The following is a 20,519-nucleotide window of genomic DNA, read 5'->3' as shown; positions in this document are numbered from 1 at the left end:
TATAGCAATTACTCTAACACGCATTAAATGAGTTATAATTTTTTTAAAAAATATATATAAAGTAATATAATTTATGATTAATTGAGAAATTTAACTTTTAAAATCCAAGTGATATAATAATAGTTTCAACATTTACTTTTTTATTTTGTTTGTTAATGAACAATCTCAAGGATTTGCTTTTGATCAAATTTTGATGAACTATGAGTTTCTTTAGCTTCCAGCTACAACATTAGATGTAATAAATGTTTTGTGATCTAAAAATGTATAATTTATAAGGCACAAGTAGGGATGAGCAAAAAACGATTAAACCAAATAAACTGAATCGAATTTTTAATTCGGTTCAGTTATTTTAAAATTTTGGTTATTTTTTCTAAAAAAATCGATTAATTCAGTTCGATTTTAATATTAAAATTTCTTATTCGGTTAAACTGAATTAATCGAATTAGAAAAATAATTTATAAATTTTAAGTAAATAAATTTATAAACCTTAATTCATTAGTAAAATATTCATAATATTTAAAAAAATCAGTTAATTCAGTCGAAAAGCAAATTAATCAATAAAATATCGGTTCGATTTATTCGGTTTTATTGAAAAATTCGGTTGGTTCAAAAAAATCAGTTTATTTAATTTTTGATTAATTTGGTTCGGTTCGGTTCAGTTTTAACCGAATACTCACCCAGGCACAAGTTAATTTGTTAAAAAAATACAAAAACTATATTAATCTATTTGTCGTCGCTACTAGCAATAAGGTTCGAATTCCAATTAATATACATTTGAAAAATAAAATAAGAAAGATGTAAGATTTCAAATATGCTTCAAAAGCAATTTACGATACAACATGATAAATTTTCTATACATAATATCAACAAATTATTAGTGTTATAAGATAGACAAAAAATAAATAAAAATTTATGAAACATTTGCAGCTTGCTTCAGTTCATTTTATCTTCATAAGTGCAAGATTTCTCGGGTCACATCAAATAGAAATTGAAACCTGATGGATTATCTTATATTGAATGACTTTGTGATAGTTATTATTCTTTAGAGTGGTGTTGTACTTTAAAATCTAATATCAAAGTGGTGTTGATTATTGAACAACAATACTATAATGGTGTTGATTTTTTAAATCTAGCACCACAAATGATTTTTGAAATCCAATAAATTTTGATTATACACTCTAAATCCGAAAAAGTGAAGCTACATGCAACTACGAAACTCTAAACCTTGGACAATATCAAAGAATATAAGTTAAAATGAAAGATAACCCCTAAACATGTACAATAGATGGAGATTGCATTAAAAATAGAATATGCCTTTGATTGAGATGATTGAGATCAAAAGGTTGGAACACCTTCTAGTGTTATTTTAGAACAGTACAGTTTATAATAAAGAGAGAAGGGAAATGAATAGCTTGGCATAGACACAAATGATAAGGCAAAACTAAATCCTAAATTCGAATTGGAGAGGAAAAACTTATCAATAGTTGAGTTTAAACGAAAATCCTAACTCACTTGCCGTGACCTGAGAGCTTGTAGGGTTTTGATTTCTAAAATTTCAACGACAAGAGAGGTGAATTCTTTTCGACGAGAGAGATGGATTATTTTCACCAAGTAGAAAGAAAATATTTATTTTTTTCATACAAAAAATGTGAAAATTATGTGAATCCAAACCAATGAATTTTTTTAAATTAAAATATAACTGGAATGTATTAAGAAAAAAAATCACGAATGAAGTAATTAGTTGAAATCGAAATCAAATGCACCTTGGGACTCACTCGTTAGCGTGGCAAGTATGATGACACAAAAAACTGAGTTCAAGACCTCTTTGCTATGCGCTCATGTTGTTGCAAACAAGCAATGAATGTTGTTTACTCTCTTGGGACTCACTCGTTCAAGAACTAGGTGCACAAGTGAATTTCTTCTAGTTAATTTGGTCTATTACCAAATAATCCAATTCACTCAAAAGTAAGCAATTGACTCCACTAGTGTGGTGCAGCAGTGAAGCCATTTAAAGGAACAATAAGAGGATTTACAAATAAGTGAATCAGGGAGGAAGGCCATCTAACTCAGGATTATCAAAAAAAAAAATTGCAACATTGACCCAACTTGTTAGATCAAAATTTCCAACAACCCAAGCTTCTGGGAATACAGCCGTCATAGATCAAGCATGCTTAAAAACAAATCCAAGTCCTCCATACTCTGCGTGCTCAATAAACCCACACGCTGTCTCCAAATAGGGGACTAAGACAAATCACTACCGATCAAAACGAAATCTAGCACCGGAGCAACCCAAACTGATGAATTCAAAGTAAAAAACAAAAACAAGTTTGTTGGATCCGTAAATGATCAACAATAACTAGGAAATTTTCACCACGAATACCAAAACAAGCACACCGGAACTCGAGAAGTAACAGCGATTTTTAGAGAAGAAACTAAATAGACGAGGAATCAGTCCGATGCGTTGTCTTCGCCTGTACACTCGGAAATTTTCTTAATTAATATAAAATGGAAAAAAATAAAATAAATCCTAATCATTTTTTTCTGCTCTAAATGCCCCTCTAAACTTACTTATTCAAAATATATATAGCAATTACTCTAACATGCATTAAATGAGTTATAATTTTTTTTTAAAAAAATATATAAAGTAATATAATTTATGATTAATTGAGAAATTTAACTTTTAAAGTCCAAGTGATATAATAATAGTTTCAACATTTGCTTTTTTGTTTTGTTTGTTAATGAACAATCTCAAGGATTTGCTTTTGATCAAATTTTGAGGAACTATGAGTTTCTTTAGCTTCCAGCTACAACATTAGATGTAATAAATGTTTTGTGATCTAAAAATGTATAATTTATAAGGCACAAGTAGGGATGAGCAAAAAAATGATTAAACCAAATAAACCGATTAAACTGAATCGAATTTTTAATTCGGTTCGATTATTTCAAAATTTCAATTATTTTTTCTAAAAAAATCGGTTAATTCGGTTCGATTTTAATATTAAAATTCCTTATTCGGTTAAACCGAATTAGAAAAATAATTTATAAATTTTAAGTAAATAAATTTATAAATCCTTAATTCATTAGTAAAATATTCATAATATTTAAAAAAATCAGTTAATTCGGTCGAAAACCAAATTAATCAATAAAATATCGGTTCGATTTATTCGATTTTTTAAAAAATATATAAAGTAATATAATTTATGATTAATTGAGAAATTTAACTTTTAAAGTCCAAGTGATATAATAATAGTTTCAACATTTGCTTTTTTGTTTTGTTTGTTAATGAACAATCTCAAGGATTTGCTTTTGATCAAATTTTGAGGAACTATGAGTTTCTTTAGCTTCCAGCTACAACATTAGATGTAATAAATGTTTTGTGATCTAAAAATGTATAATTTATAAGGCACAAGTAGGGATGAGCAAAAAAATGATTAAACCAAATAAACCGATTAAACTGAATCAAAATTTTAATTCGGTTCGGTTATTTCAAAATTTCGATTATTTTTTCTAAAAAAATCGATTAATTCGGTTCGGTTTTAATATTAAAATTCCTTATTCGGTTAAACCGAATTAGAAAAATAATTTATAAATTTTAAGTAAATAAATTTATAAATCCTTAATTCATTAGTAAAATATTCATAATATTTAAAAAAAATCAGTTAATTCGGTCGAAAATCAAATTAATCAATAAAATATCGGTTCAGTTTATTCAATTTTTTAAAAAATATATAAAGTAATATAAATTATGATTAATTGAGAAATTTAACTTTTAAAGTCCAAGTGATATAATAATAGTTTCAACATTTGCTTTTTTGTTTTGTTTGTTAATGAACAATCTCAAGGATTTGCTTTTGATCAAATTTTGAGGAACTATGAGTTTCTTTAGCTTCTAGCTACAACATTAGATGTAATAAATGTTTTGTGATCTAAAAATGTATAATTTATAAGGCACAAGTAGGGATGAGCAAAAAAATGATTAAACCAAATAAACCGATTAAACTGAATCAAATTTTTAATTCGGTTCGGTTATTTCAAAATTTTGGTTATTTTTTCTAAAAAAATCGGTTAATTCGGTTCGATTTTAATTTTAAAATTCCTTATTCGGTTAAACCGAATTAGAAAAATAATTTATAAATTTTAAGTAAATAAATTTATAAATCCTTAATTCATTAGTAAAATATTCATAATATTTAAAAAATCGGTTAATTCGGTCGAAAACCAAATTAATCAATAAAATATCGATTCGAACTATCAAAGAGCCCTGTAAATATAAACACTCAATCATCAAATAACAAAAGAAGAAAATTGTGGAGTGATATCATTCATAACCAAACACAAGGACACAAGGATCTCAGTGTAAAAACTCACTAGCAGTGTCAATGACATTCACACGACGACCATCCCTCAATGTAATGCTTTCCAATTTACATGTACTCATTACAGAAAACATGAAGGCCTTTGACACGAATGCCTCTCTACCAAAAATACTATTTCCAGTTGCACTTTTCCCATTTCCAGTTTTTCCAAAGAGGACCAAATTAAACTCATTATGGAAGTTGGTCAAGTCCCAATCATCATCCATGTTACTTGAACTCATTATGCAATAAGAAAATCTGAACAAAATAAAAGAAACACAATAAAAACTAAACTAAATTACTAAAGTACAAGTATGTACCAAACCTATGTTCACCTGGATCAAAAAAATTGAAAAACAAAAACTCTTCCAACCACATCCTTTCTCACTATTAATATAAAATATGAACCAATATGAGTTAAAATAATTGGCTGTTGGATCAGAGAAAACAGGAAGGGGAAAAAGATTAAAAGTATGATTATCTAGTGTGTATAAAATTGGTATATCACAAGCATTCTTATCAAGATTATGGTTACACCATTATATATTATCATGAAAGCATGTTTATAACCGGGCCGGCCACAAGGATTGAGTCCATGAGACTGATTGAGATTTATCATGAAAGCATGTTTATAGCTATACAAATTGTGATGCTTGTTCGTGACTTATGGTCCTAACTTCTTGGTGAGGCAAATTTTCAGATCCCCAAGCATGTTCATTAACAATCATGTATGCATATATATCTTTAGCATGGCGAGTATGATAACACAAAAAACTGAGTTCAATACCTCTTTGCTATGCGCTCATGTTGTTGCAAACAAGCAATGCAATTAGGGCTAAGCATTCGGTTAAAACTGAACGAACCGAACCGAATAAATCGAAAACCGAATAAATCGATTTTTTTCGAACCAACCGAACCGACCGAATTTTTCAATAAAAACCGAATAAACCGAACCGATATTTTATCGGTTAATTCAGTTTTTAACCGAATTTTTTAAATATCATGAAAATTTTACTAATTAATTAGGGATTTATAAATTTATTTACTTAAAATTTATAAATTATTTTTTTAAATTTGAATAATTCGGTTTAACCGAATAAGAAATTTTAAAACCGAAACTGAACCGAATTAACTGATTTTTATAAAAAAAATAATCAAATTTCCGAAATAACCGAACCGAATTTTTTAGTTCGGTCAATTTATTCGGTTTAATCGAATTATTGCTCACCTCTAAATGCAATGTGGTTTACTCTCTTGGGACTCACTCGTTCAAGAACTAGGTGCGCAAGTGAAGTTCTTCTAGTTTGGTCTATTACCAAATAATCCAATTCACTCAAAAGTGAGAAATTGACTCCACCAGTGGTGGTGCAGCAGTAAAGCCACTTAAAGGAACAATAAGACGATTTACAAATAAGTGAATCAGGGAGGAAGGCCGTCTACCTAAGGATTATCAAAAAAAAAAAAAAAAAAAAAAAAATTGCAACATTGACCCAACTTGTTAGATCAAAATTTCAACCCAAGTTTCTGGGAATACAGCCGTCATAGATCAAGCATGCTTAAAAACAAATCCAAGTTCTCCATACTCTGTGTGCTCAATAAACCCACACGCTGTCTCCAAATAGGGGACTAAGACAAATCACTACCGAACAACCCAAACTGATGAATTCAAAGTAAAAAACAAAAACAAGTTTGTTGAATCCGTAAATGATCAACAAAAATTAGGAAATTTTCACCATGAATACCAAAACAAGCACAGCGGAAGTCGAGAAGTAACAGCGATTTTACGAGAAGAAACTAAATAGGCGAGGAATCAGTGAGCCACTATACCTCTACCAATCGCACTGGAACCTCTACCAATCGCACTGGAAGAAATTGATGAGCGCAGAGACGAAGCAACAGGTTTTTATCGGCAGGAGTGGCCAATGGGAAAGGGATCGGCGTCGAGATGCGTTTTCTTCGCTTCCTAATCATTTTTTTTCCTGCTCTAAATGCCCCTCTAAACTGACTTATTCAAAAATATATATATCAATTACTCTAACACGCATTAAATGGGTTGTAATTTTTAAAAAAAAATATATATAAAGTAATATAATTTATGATTAATTGAGTAATTTAACTTTTAAAGTCCATGTGATATAATAATAGTTTCAACATTTGCATTTTTGTTTTGTTTGTTAATGAACCATCTCAAATAGAGGTGAGCAAAAATTTGATTAAATCGAGTAAATCAATCAAATCGAACCGAATTAAAAATTCAGTTCGATTATTTCAGAAGTTTGATTATTTTTTTAAAAAAAATTGGTTAATTCGGTTTGGTTTCGATTTTAAAATTTCTTATTTGGTTAAACCGAATTAATTAAATTAGAAAAATAATTTATAAATTTTAAGTAACTAAATTTATAAATCCCTAATTTATTAGTAAAATCGATTCGGTTGGTTTGAAAAAAATCGATTTATTCGGTTTTCGAGTAATTCGATTCAGTTCAGTTCGATTTTAACCGAATACTCATCCTTGATCTCAAAGATTTGTTTTTGATCAAGTTTTGATGAATTATGAATTTTTTAAAGCTTCTAGCTACAATATAAGATGTAATAAATGTTTTGTGATCTATAATTTATAAGGCACAAGTTAATTTGTAAAAAAAAAATACAAAAACTATATTGATCTATTTTACATTTGAAGAATAAAATAAGAAAGATGTAGGATTTCAAATATGCTTCAAAAGCAATTTACGATACAACATGATAAATTTTCTAGATATAATATCAACAAATTATTAGTGTTATGATAGGCAAAAAATAAATAAAAATTTATGAAACATGATGGATTATCTTATATTGAATATCTTTGTGATAGTTATTATTTGGTGTTATACTTTGAAATCTAATACCAAAGTAGTGTTGATTTTTTAAATCTAGCACCACCGATGATGTTTGAAATCCAATAATTTTAATTACACACTCTAAATCCGAAAAAGTGAGGCATGCAACTACGAAACTCTAAAAGCATAATATCAAAGAATAGAAGTTAATATAAAAGATGGCTCCTAAACATGTACAATAGATGGAAATTGCATTAAAAATATAATATACCTTTTAGAGATGATTGAGATCAAGAGAGGTTAGAACACCTTCTAGCATTATTCTAGAACAGTACAGTTTACAATAGAGAGAGAAGGGAAATGAGTAGCTCAACATTTGACACACAAATGATAAGAAAAAATTAAATCCTAAATTCGAATTGGAGAAGAAAAACTTATCAATAATTGAGTTTAAACAAAAATCCTAACTCACTTGTCATGACCCGAGAGTCTACAGGGTTTCAATTTCTAAGATTTTGACGACGAGAGAGGCGAATTCTTTTCGACGAACTAAGAGAGATGGATTATTTTCACCAAGTAGAAAGAAAATATTTATTTTTTCCGTACAAAAAATGTGAAAATTATGTGAATCCAAATCAATGAAATTTTTTTAATTAAAATATAACTGGAATGTATTAAGAAAAAAAATCACGAATGAAGTAATTAGTTGAAATCAAAATCAAATGCACCTTTTGATAAAAACAAAACTTATGAAACTTTGGGACAACATTTGATCCAATTTCATTTAGCTAATGCAGCTGATTGCAATGAATACAATCCAAGACAGCAACAAATATTTTGGCATTGCAACTTGGAGCATGTGCTCCAGGTAATAAATAATACAAAAATTCAGAGTTGAGTGAAGTTTAGGAGCATCTACATACTACGTTGTTGGCCAATTTACATTTGAAGAATAAAATGAGAAAGATTTTAAATAAGCTCCAAACACAATTTACGATGCAACACGATAAAATTTCTAGACATAATATCTAGAAATTACTAATATTACAAGATCACCAAAAATTTCTATGAAACCTCTGCAGCTTGCTCAGTTCAATTCACCCTTCATAAGTGCAAGATTTCTCTGGCCAAGCCAAACTCATCTGCTAACTATCATGCGAGTGCAAAAATCAGGACAAGAACTTGCAAAGAGTGAACAGAAAAAAAAAATAAAAGAAATTTACCGTATCCATTTGCCTATCGCAGATCGTCACCCAACCAATCTTCTAAACTGCGCTGCGAGCTCTATATAGAATTTGAGATCTGATGGCTCAATCTGACTAATTGCAGACTTAAAATGCATCATTGACACTTCGGTTGCCTCCAGGTTTTCCTGATAAGGTTGAGGCAGACTCTCAGTAAGCTTCAAAAGTGTCAAGATTTTTAATCCAATAATTTTATTACACGTAACTTGTCTAGCACCAAATATAAGCCATTAAAAAATAAGAAAGTCGTTGAATTAAAATTTTAGAGTAATCAATGTTAATTATATAACAAGCATCTCAATTATTAATGGTTATACTTTACTAATAATAAAATGATTATCGCACATTAATTTCTTGCAGTATTTTAGTGAGATCAATCCTATAATTTTTCAAGTTTTATATTATATAATGCACCTACAGCTTCTAATATTCACATATCTATAAATATATTGGATAGCCGCTAGGAGTTAGATTTGGACTCACATAATTAGAACTAAAGCACACTACCATTTTGCAAACTCTAGGATCACTCCTATTCTGTTATTGCTATTCTAGTACTCCACTTGGTGCTTCACATCTTCCCTCTCCCTCTCACTTTTTAGTTTTTGCTAATCCCCACAACTGGCAAATTGAATCGAAGAACGATTCACTGGCAGCATGGTGATATTTACTGATGTTGATACAATAGTGATATCCCAGTGACTATTGGAACAAAAATTTTCAACAGTGTGACCAATATGGATCATCATTTGTATACACAAATGATTCCCCCTGTAGAACATGCATGACAATATATGCACACAAATAATGGATATGAGTAAAGCAGCATACTTCCAATGCAGCAATAGCAGCTTCCCTGCACACTAACTTGATGTCCGCCCCAGTATAACCTTGAGTGAGCTGAGCAAGATCTTTTATACTAACATCAGAACTGCAAGGAATGTTTCGCAAATGAATACGGAATATATCTTCCCTATCATTCTCATCAGGTGGTTGGACATCTACCACCCTGTCAAAGCGCCCTGTTGAGCTTAAATGTATCAGCAATGCCTGAAAAAAAACCCTGATGGGCTAGAACTATTAAAATAAATAGAAAAAGGGTGTGAGAGAACCTGGCCGCAGTAATGCAGGATCAATCTTGTCTGGGCGGTTAGTAGCTGCAATAACTACAACACCAGTTCTTTGATGCAAACCTGAAATGACCACAAGACCACAATGTATTAAATATGATTAGTAGAAAACACCACAAAAAAGACAACCGATTTGTTGTGGATCCACTGTTCACAGGATCTTGTGATTAATATTAACCTAAGAACCACAAACAAGCATGATTCAGTTGGTTTGTGATCCAAACTCAATAAAGAATAAGTTGATATAATCCTGACACAATAATTTTCATTTTTCTAGCAGCAGAGACATTGGACGCTTGTTAACTACATTCCAAGCTTGGAATTAGGTGTTTATCAGAACAAGCCAATATGGCATCAAGTATTCTCTCCAATGTCCTATATTGAAGCAAAAGAGAAATATAAAACCTGTCAATCCAACATCAGACTCGGTATAGGTTGAAAGCATAGATTTGAATAGTTATCATATACTTTATCACGAGAAACATTTTGATTCAATGAACTGCTATTAGATGACTGATTGAGTTACTAACTAGCTTCAGAAGGACCATATCTTGCTATCTGATGGATCATCAAAATAATTCTCTTCTTCCCCATATACATTCACCTTTCATCCTTCTCATATTTTTTTTAATTCCAGTAACCTACTGAAATCTCTAAGAGAGAAAAAACTAAACTTATATTTTTGAGATTTTGCAGGGAACTAAATAACAGATAAGAAAATTAATAACAAACTTCACAAGTACAAAATTTGAGACCTAAGCTTGACAAGAAAATCTTGGGTAAAAATATTACAAGAAAGTACCACAACGATATAATAGAATTACTGAACTTATTTACTTACCATCCATTTCCACTAGCAATTGGCTTAGGACTCTGTCACCAACACTTGTACTATCACTGTCCTGCCCACGAGTGCCTGCAAGGCCATCTATTTCATCAAAGAACACAATTGCTGGAGAATTAACTCTGGCCTTTGCAAACAATGCTTTCACTGCTTTCTCAGACTCTCCAACCCATTTGCTGAAAAGTTCAGGGCCCTTCACCGCAAGGAAGTTCAATTTTGCCTCAGAAGCTACCGCACGGGCCATCAATGTCTTGCTACAGCCTGGTGGACCAATCATCAATAAACCTCTTGGAGGGCGAATACCCACACGCTTAAACGCATCAGGTGACAATTGGGGCCATTGGACTGCTTCAATCAGCTGTTGTTTAATCATAGCTTGACCCCCCACATCTTCCCATTTGACTTTTGGAAGCTCAAGCATGACCTATCACCAAATAAATGATGTGAATCATTTCAAAGTCAATATAAACATGCAAGAAATAGACACCAATAATTGGTATCATGCTACAAAAAAAAGGAAGATGATAGTCTGGATTACAACTAAGAAACTGATAGCAATAAACTTGGATAATTAGGCCAAATTGACCATCAAGGCAAGAGAAAAGAAACTGATTCCAGATTGATCCCTCAACTGATAGTACCATAAGATCAAAAATAGATGAAAGGACAGGAACTTTGTAGCAAAATTAATTCACGTCATTACACAAAGATTTTCAAACAAATATGAATACGACTGATTATAATCTTTTCAACTTCATTAGCAATATTGAAGACACCATGATGGAAGATGGAAGCAATGAGCATGTGACCTGATGGCACGCAAGTACAAAGTACAAATATCTCAAAATCATACAATTAGTAAATTATGACATCATTTATTTAAACATATTTTATAGGAATACAGGACATGAGAACCACTAAGGCATAAGTTGATGCATGTGAGTGATTCAGAAAAAATACCTCTCGCATAGCACTAGGCCTCACTTTCAACTTTGCTTTATCAAAATCCTCAAGAGTTACAGCAAGCCTAACTCTTTTTTCACCTTGTATAGACATATTACAATTATCTTGACGACCTAATCCACTGACAGGAGAAACCGGTTCTGACGACATGTTTAATGCTGACAGTGATGAAGATATCAAATATATCTGTTCTGTTGTTTCAGCATCCACATCTTTCTGAAGTTGAGATCTTAGATATTCTTTTAATTTAAAATGGTAGTCTATGCCTTCTACCTCAATATACCGACGAAGAGCATTCATGGCGGCCTCATTGCAGAGAGCAGTTAGATCAGCACCAACAAATCCATGTGTACCTGAAGCTAAAGACTGAATTTCTATATTGCTGAGTGAGTGAGTCATATCATTCAGAATTGTCCGTAGTATATCTAGTCTCTGTTCTGGAGATGGAACACCTAAGGAAATCAAAAATGACAAAGTAGAGGACAAAAGTTTAGTAGCCAAATTAGATATAACTAAGCAAAGTCAACAAAACAGTTAGGCAAATGTATCTCCACAACATTCTTGTCAGCTGTAATGATGGAGAATGGTATCCAATTTGTCCATGATTCCAACCTAAGATGACAGTGAACACCATTTAGCAAATTAAGTAGGAGATTTGCGCATACAAACTGCCTAATTTTCCAGTTGACAAAAGTTGTGAACCAGCAAATAGTCCTGCAATTACTTTTGCCAATCATATACTAACATCTATGAAGTTAAATCTTCTAATACTTGAACTGCTTAGTTACCCTTGCCATACCCATATAGACACTTAACACCAAGACCAATCTCACTGACCACAACTAAACAATTCTAGAATACAAAATGATAGATTCTACATCCTTATTAGTGTCGGTCAATCATACCTACGTCCAAGTAACAGGTCACAATTGCCAATTTTAAACAACATATAATGGAATATCTTCCCGTGTAACTGAATCCTTTTATTTTGTGGTTCAGACTTCAAAGAAGAGTCATTTCCACAATGGAAAAGTTGAATACCACAGATAGGATTTGTTGTGATATTGTAATACCAAGATAGATGACTGTTGCAATATTTAAATAATAAAAAACAAACACGCAATATGTAATACAAAAATGTACCTATTTCAATTTCTCGTTCCAATCTTCCTAGTCGTCTCAAAGCAGGATCGATACTGTCAGGCCTATTTGTAGCCGCAATGATAAGTACACGGTCATTTTTATTTATCTCATCCAACAATACCAAAAGTGTGCCAACCATTCTAAGAGATAGATCTTCACCTCCATCTCTCCGTGCTGGAGCAATGACATCCAATTCATCAATAAAAACCTGTAAAGGAAACTCTCATTAGTACTTCATAGTGCATACACGAGAACAATATAACATAATATTTACATTCTCCAAACAACAGAACATGAGACTATTGCATGGTATAAAATGCCAGGCAGAATTTACCATTCTACCTGCCAACCGACACTGCACAGGTTCGAAGCCACGAGGCTCGCAGCAGCCTCGCGAGGTCGTGGAGAACCATGATTGAATCAGCAAGTGACTCATAGATGCAATTTAAAATAAAAAAGATGAACAGTATGAATAAGAATAAACAACTAACCACAGAAGGAGAAGCTTGTTTGGCTGCATTAAAAACTTTGCACAGCGCTTGCTCCGATTCTCCATAGTATTCACTAATGACCTCAGGCCCATTGATAGCGAAAAGTTTAACACCAGCTGCATGCGCACAAGAAGTTACCAAAGATGTTTTTCCTGTACCAGGAGGCCCATGAAGTAGCACACCTTTGTACCTAAGTCTGAAAAAAAAAGTATGCACGACAAGATCAACAAATGGCAAGAATGCTGGGGAAAGAAACACAAAAAGATATGAAGTACAAAAATAAATAATAAATTTCAAGCTCAATAAATTCAGATGCTGCATTCCATCAATTACAAAATCTGATCTTCAAGAATGACATACCAAGGTATCAATAGATCAGATTTTGTGCATTTGGTAGTTTGGATTAGCAGCTTGAATATATAAAAAAATGACACAAGCAACTAAAAGAGACATTTAGCAGTTCCTCATAAGCTCCTTTAGTAAACATATCCCAATATTACATGATTTTAACATTGTAAAAACATTCACATTCAATAAATTGAAATGAGACCTCTTAGACAAACAATTTCATGTAATTCATCCAAGTTCATTATTCACAATACCAATATGTAAAAAGACCCAATTGGAATAAAAACAATGAGCAATAAAAAATGATTCAGAAAAAATATATATTATACAAAGACAATAATGACAGCAATTGATACCTAGGATCAGCCGACAAGGATAAAATAATTTCCTTCAATGCTGCAAATTCCTTATGCAAACCACCCAATTTTATAACAAAATTAGCTTCCTTACTGTGAATAACTTTACAATTGGCATAGTCATTATCCAATCGCACTTCATTGGAGGATTCACAATTCATCGATGTTGAAGTAGAGAGATGCATTTTTGTTGTGGAGTCGAGCACAAAAATAGGACCTAGCTTATCCAAACTAGAGGTTTGTAATTCATTATGCAACAAATCACTCTTATCTGAAACCACTTCTTTACTTAGAACCCGTCCCATGGCATATCACTACCTTCCACTATAAAAACACAGATTGGTCCACCTATTGGAACAGAGACAATATTTCCCTTGAAGAAACGTCGACCACATAACCACACCGAAGCATGTGACTGCACATATCGATATTATTTCTTGGAGTAGATGGGCCAAGTATCAATAGTGATAATATAAAATATAATTGTTTCATACACATCTATATCTATGGTGGAAGATTATATGAGATTAAAATGACTGGCCACGTACTATGTGCCACACTCATATTTTTGAATGGATTAAATTCATCTGATGCTAAACCAAGTTTATGTTCCTAGAATCCTTTGCAAATTCTAAGTATTTATGATCAAATATTTGCAAAGCTGGAGAGCCAGCTGGATGTCGAATGTAACCATCCTTTGTGTGAGATTCAAAATATCATCTCATATGGGATGCTATTTTGGATGACATGAACAAATACTGTAATTTAAGTTTTATTGGAAAATATCATAAAAGCTTATGTGTAATTTTTCTCTTTTCACTGGTAAGATCATTTTCAAATGTTTTCCATCTAGGCTCACTACATGTTTCACATTGAATTCTTTCTTTGTCCAACTTCCAATACAAAGTGTAATCATTAAAAGAAACATCAATCTTTTCATAACCAAGTCCTATTTGTTTCATCAATTTCTCTACTTCATAGTATGTCTTAGGCAAATCATTCATTGCATTAGGAAATGCTTCTCTCAACAAATCTAAAAGCATATTAAAAATCTTATTGTTAACTTTTCCTACACACTTTAAGTGAAGCAAACGAATTAAGAATGCAAATTTTAAAAATTTCTTGCATCCTTGATATAATTCTTTTTGTGAATCATCAATCATTTATAGAATTTCTCAGCCTCTTCAATTGGAATCTCTTTATCATTTTTAAATTCTTATGTGCTAATTAAACTATCATTGTACTCTAGGATGCCAAATATCTCATAAACTAAATCTTGTATATCATCTGCATTTTTTTGAGATGGAATAGAAGTAGAGTTTGTAGATGCACTATATGTTTTCTCTCCATGAGCTACCCAGTGAATATAACCTTTGATAAATCCATCAACCATCAAATGATCATAAGCAACCTCTCTTGAAACAAATATATCAATCTTACACCGTACACAAGGATATAAAATTGTTCCATTTATGTTTGCATTAGAAAATGCAAAATGTAAGAAACTTTCAACACCATTTCTATAATCCTCTATTTGTCTCAGTAAAAACATTCAACTCTTATCCATAATGACTCTACGAAAAGCACTTATTAAAATAAATTTAACATTATGATAGATTGTTAAATTTTAAAATGCATGTACACTAAATTTAACACTCATTAACAAAGAACTATGCCACAAAGTGAAATTCAAGTAATAAAAAGAAGAAGTGACCTAAATGAATCCATGCTTACAAGGTAAAATGAAATGGATGTCTCTCATCTAGGTCATAACTTCAATCAAGAACAAAGAGTTAATGTAATGTCTAGTTGATTCTTGAACATAAAGTACTTGTTATAACTTCTAAATAAAAGGTTCATGTCATCAATTAGCTTGTTGTCCATACCAGAGTTATGTGCCAGAATATCCAAGAACTTATGTGCCAGAGGTTGATGATATTGTTAGACTTCATATTTATCAAATCTGTAATAAGATCTTGATTTTAACACTCTCAATTAATCCATGCGATAGATATCAAAAGTCTAACACTATTTCTACTAACATACAAATACTTCAATTTTCAGTAATTCTAGTTGTAACCTATTTAAGCGTTGTCTACTTATGCTGCAAATTGGTGGTGGCAGGGGAAGAGACTCAACGCTCAAAAGGGGTCGATGAATTCAATAATAATAGTAAATTAAAAGAGAATCGCGATTGCCATGCCAATTATCTAGATAGGCAAAAAATGAAATAACCCTAAATAGTACAAGAATTAATGAAAAACAAATATGGCAGAGGAAAAATTCTTTTATGAGATTAAACGCCAATCAGCCAAACATATAATCCTAAGCGACACAAAAAAATGATCAAGAAATCCAGGGGAGATATTCCTAATGTTAGATGGGTTGTCAAATGAGGTTTAAAACGAAACCTTAGGGAAAAGAATGAAAGGAGGTGCGATGGAGGTGCCGCTGCGGGGAAAGGAGAGTAGGTGCTCTGTTGCCAAAGAAAGGAGATTAGGCGTCGCTACAGGGAAAGAAGATGGGTAGGCATCGCGAGCGCTTGGGTGAGAGGAGTTGCAGAGGTGAGCACGAGGAATGATGATAGATAGACTTATTCAAGTAACTCCTTCAAATTGATAGTAACTCGTATGTGAAAAATTGAAAAAAAAAAAGGAACGGGGATAAACGATCAATATAAAAACGGAGATAAACGATCGAGGAAATCAACTTACAATAATCAATAGAATTGATTAATTCAAAGATTTGTTTCATTGCTTAATTATCTTCAAAAGATTACATAATGAGTCTATATATAACCCTATAACAATACTAAATCAATATAAAAAATATCAATAAATCTAATAACATATTCAAAGGATAATTATAAATAAATTTAGCTAATAACCTTATCTAGATTAATAAAAAAAATCTAATAGCATATTCTAAAAGATAATATTTTAAAGGGGTTATTTGAATAAGTCTATCTAGGGATCGTATCAAATGAGTAGAGAATTGTGGATCACGCAGTGGGTTAGAAATCGATACAGTAAAAGAAACGACGGATGGGAAATTAGGTTATTAGGTTGTTATAAAATATAATGGCATTTGTATAATTTGTCAGGATAGGAGATCTAAGATGATATTTTATTTTTAAAAATAACTCATTTTAATAAGTGTAATTAAGGCTTATTTATAATGACATTTTAAATTAAATATCATTAAGAAAGTGTTGTGATAGGTCATATTTCTAGTAATGTGCAAAACATATAAACATACAATTTACTTGGAGTTTACTTCTCCAAGTCTACCTAGGATTAACTCCCCTAGGTTTTTCTCTTTGCTAAGTATTCAGTCATCCTTAATCTGCTTAGGTTTTTTTCTTATCAAATATCCATTTATTCTTGACCTGCTTAGACTTTTCCCTTACCAAGCATTTGGTCCCCTTGATCTGTTTGGACTTTTTCCGTACTAGATATCCAATTAATCTTAACATGTCTACACTTTCCTTTGCCTAACATTTGGTTCTCTCAACTTGTTAGGGCTTTCCATTTACTACACATCTGATTACTCTTGACATATTTAGACTCTCCACTTGTCTAGGTCAACCCTAACATGTTAGGACTTTTCACTTGCATAGGTCAACTTTGATTTGTCAAAACTTCTCACCAAACTATTAAGCATCTAATTATCCTTGACATGTTTGGACTTCTCACCAACTTGGTCAATCTTAACCTAACTCCATTAAATATATTGCTCAAATAAATATCAAAACTCTAGAGGTTGTTTGCACCAATACTTTTTTTATTAGAATCATCAAGGGATGCCCTTTTTACATTTATTATCAAAAGGATGCCTCATCCTACTTCTGCACATTTTACTTTTCAAAATTATCCTAATTTTTGATATTGTTATAATAGGCTATGGGTTCATAGTTATTATGCAATTATAACAACTATGATTCTGCAGCTGCTACAATTATAGTAGCTATAATCATGTATGAACTACAACTTAATACTGATTAGTATTGATAAGAAATAAACTATTTATATTGTAGTAACTATGATTCACAGCTGGTATAATATAATATTGACTTGTATTGACTAATGTTGATCAGTGTTGACTAGAGATAAAATATTTATATTATAAGAGCTATAAACTGTAGTTGTTATATATAATAAGTGTTGTTATAACATAATATTGACTAGTGTTGATCAGAGATGAAGTGTCCATATTGTAACAATTATAAACTATAGCTAGTATAACATAATTTATTAGTATTGATTAGAATTAAAGTGTTTATATTATAATAACTATGAATTATAGTTGTTACAATTATATCGATCAAAGTTGAAATATCTATGTTGTAGTAACTATAAACCCGTAACTACTATAACAATATCAAAAATAAAAAATAATTTTAAAAATAAAAATATATTGGCATGGGATGAGATATCCTTTTGATAATAAATCAAAAAGAAACATTTCTTTGACTAATTCAATAAACAAATATCCTTTTGACTTTTGCTTACTTCAGCGTGGACAGAAAAAAAAAGTCCAATATGTGAGGAACTTGCTGAGCAAGTAGCCAAGTTTCTTGCTTGACTTGGCCTCGTTCTGGAGCTCTCAAGTAGAATACTTAAAACTTTGACCTGAAATGGACTTGAGAGTTAGTTAATTACTTTGGGAAGAAGAATAGTTAGGGTTAAGTTAATAGACTGGTGGTGATGTTGAGGTATGAGGAATTCATTACTCATGAAGTAGGAAGGAAGGTGATGTGTTTGAAGGATTGTTTTTTATGTTTTTTTTATGTGTACATCAATAGAAAATAGAAAAGACTTAGTCATGATGTTGCTCTCAAGGAAACGTGTGCTGCTGAATTACTAGATGTTTGACTGCTTGCTGGCCAAGTTTGTTATCTTTATAAATGCAAAGTGCAATGCGCCTCGCAAACTCATTAGTTCAACAGCATCAACAAAACATTCTGATCGAGCAGAGAAGATTTAAATCAGTTTATATAACTTAATTGGCGATAAGAGATGGGCCTCGGCTTCTCATGTGTTCCGGCGATCGGCAGCAAAGTGAAGCCTGCAGCGAAAGCTGATCAAGCGTCGGGGCAGAAGGAGGAGGTGAAGATTGTGGACAAGGTGGAGGAGGAGAAGCCAGGAAGAGAGGAGGAGAAGAAGAAGAAGAAGCAAAGCAATCTTGATCAGGCAGCAAGGATGATGCCTCCCTTCCTCTCGCGACCGAGCCTTCTTTAAGTCGACCACACACATGCTTTCTCAGCTGCCATCTAGCTAGCTCCTCTTATTGTTGTGCTCGTGTTCTGTTCTTCAATTATTTCTTGGGTTATTAGTGATATATATTTTTTTACTTGTGGATTTAAGTCTTCTTCTAGTTATCGTTCTTTCACGACCAATTTCCTTTGAGATCGATCGATATAGATCAGTTGGATGAAGCCTATCCGTTGATCTTTACTTTAGCAACCAATTTTCAAGACTGGAAGAACTTCGTAGTGGCCTTTTCTATTCAGGCTGTCAAATAGCTATATATAGCCTTGTTAACCTTCTTCAATAGGACTAACTGTTTTGCAGTCCATTCAATAGGACAAGCTTGACCAATTTGTCTCACTCAATTGATTCAACTAACTCAATTTACTTGGCTAGTCAAATGGTTTCATTGACCTAATTGGTCTAACCAACTTGACTACCCTAACTTAGCTCATCTAGCTCAACCAACTTGATTGAACTTCCCAAATCAACGACTTACCTAGCTCCTTATCATGTTTAATTCTTTTTATCATAATTATTCAATTTTAAGTTCATATCTTCTTGATTATTTTAGACCAACCCAAATTAACTTTTAATAAGAATGATATTAATTTATTTAAATATTATCATAGGGTCTATAGATAAAAGTTATAAAATATGAAACCACAAGTTTCAACAATAAGAAATATCAACAATATGCAAAGTTAAATTAATTTGAAGATAGATATCAATGGAAGAATAATTTAAAATATTCATTTTAATTTAAAAACAATCATACCTATCTTAATCCCTATATAAAATCCACATATAGACATAAAATAATATTAATTATTTACCATTCAATAGTCTAATTATTTTAAAACTCACTTTAGTATTTTAAATGTCATTCCAATTTTTTTAAAAATAATTATATAAGTATATATATATAATCTAATTTATCTATTTATTCATGCATAAAAAATTGTATAATCAAATAATAAAATTTATCCACTTTTATTTATAACAAAAGTTTTGAACGTCGATAGGTCATCAACTTAATATCTATAAGACAGATCAAATCTTAATCATGCTATAATTCCTAGGTGACACGACCTATCACGTACTATCCAATAACAACTTTATTTAACCATCCTAAATAAAAATCAATTAAAATATATACCTCATATATACTTTCCTTTGACCAATGAAATAGCAAAATTATTTCGTTATTATGAAATGCTCAAGCCAATTCCAATTGGACCCTCAATTGGTTGTCGTAGACCACAGGGCGTCAAAAAGTTCAAAAACAAAGAAAACCTAATTTCCTACTTGATTTGGGCAACAAGAGAGTGGGTAGCTTTCGCCTTTGGCTTACGATGGTTGGCAGCTGGAAAGGGTGTTAGTTTTTTGGTAAAATTTAATAATGCCATATTGAGAGTTTATAAAATAAAGAGAAATCCTAAGGTTACTTGTTTTGATAAGAAATTTTTGAATCTGGATTTATCTCCTCTCTTATATTCAAGTTCAATCTTTCTCTTCCACTTTGTAATATTTCTTAAATTAGTAAAATAATTGTTTGCTAGTATTTTGAAGAA

The 20,519-nt window shown here is 31.5% G+C and overlaps 1 pseudogene; it reads right to left on the bottom strand.

The window, feature by feature from the left end:
* Nucleotides 1-4,351: 4,351 nt before the first annotated feature.
* The window catches only part of LOC141832629 (calmodulin-interacting protein 111-like), a 20,492-nt pseudogene continuing 4,324 nt past the window's right edge, over nucleotides 4,352-20,519 (bottom strand).

Source organism: Curcuma longa, chromosome 7, assembly GCF_044706935.1.
Source record: "Curcuma longa cultivar G26 ecotype Majalengka, Jawa Barat chromosome 7, ITB_CL_G26_1.1, whole genome shotgun sequence".
Classification (NCBI taxonomy): domain Eukaryota; kingdom Viridiplantae; phylum Streptophyta; class Magnoliopsida; order Zingiberales; family Zingiberaceae; genus Curcuma; species Curcuma longa.
The sequence above is the reverse complement of the archived record's forward strand: the minus strand, read 5'-3'. Positions and strand labels throughout refer to the sequence as shown.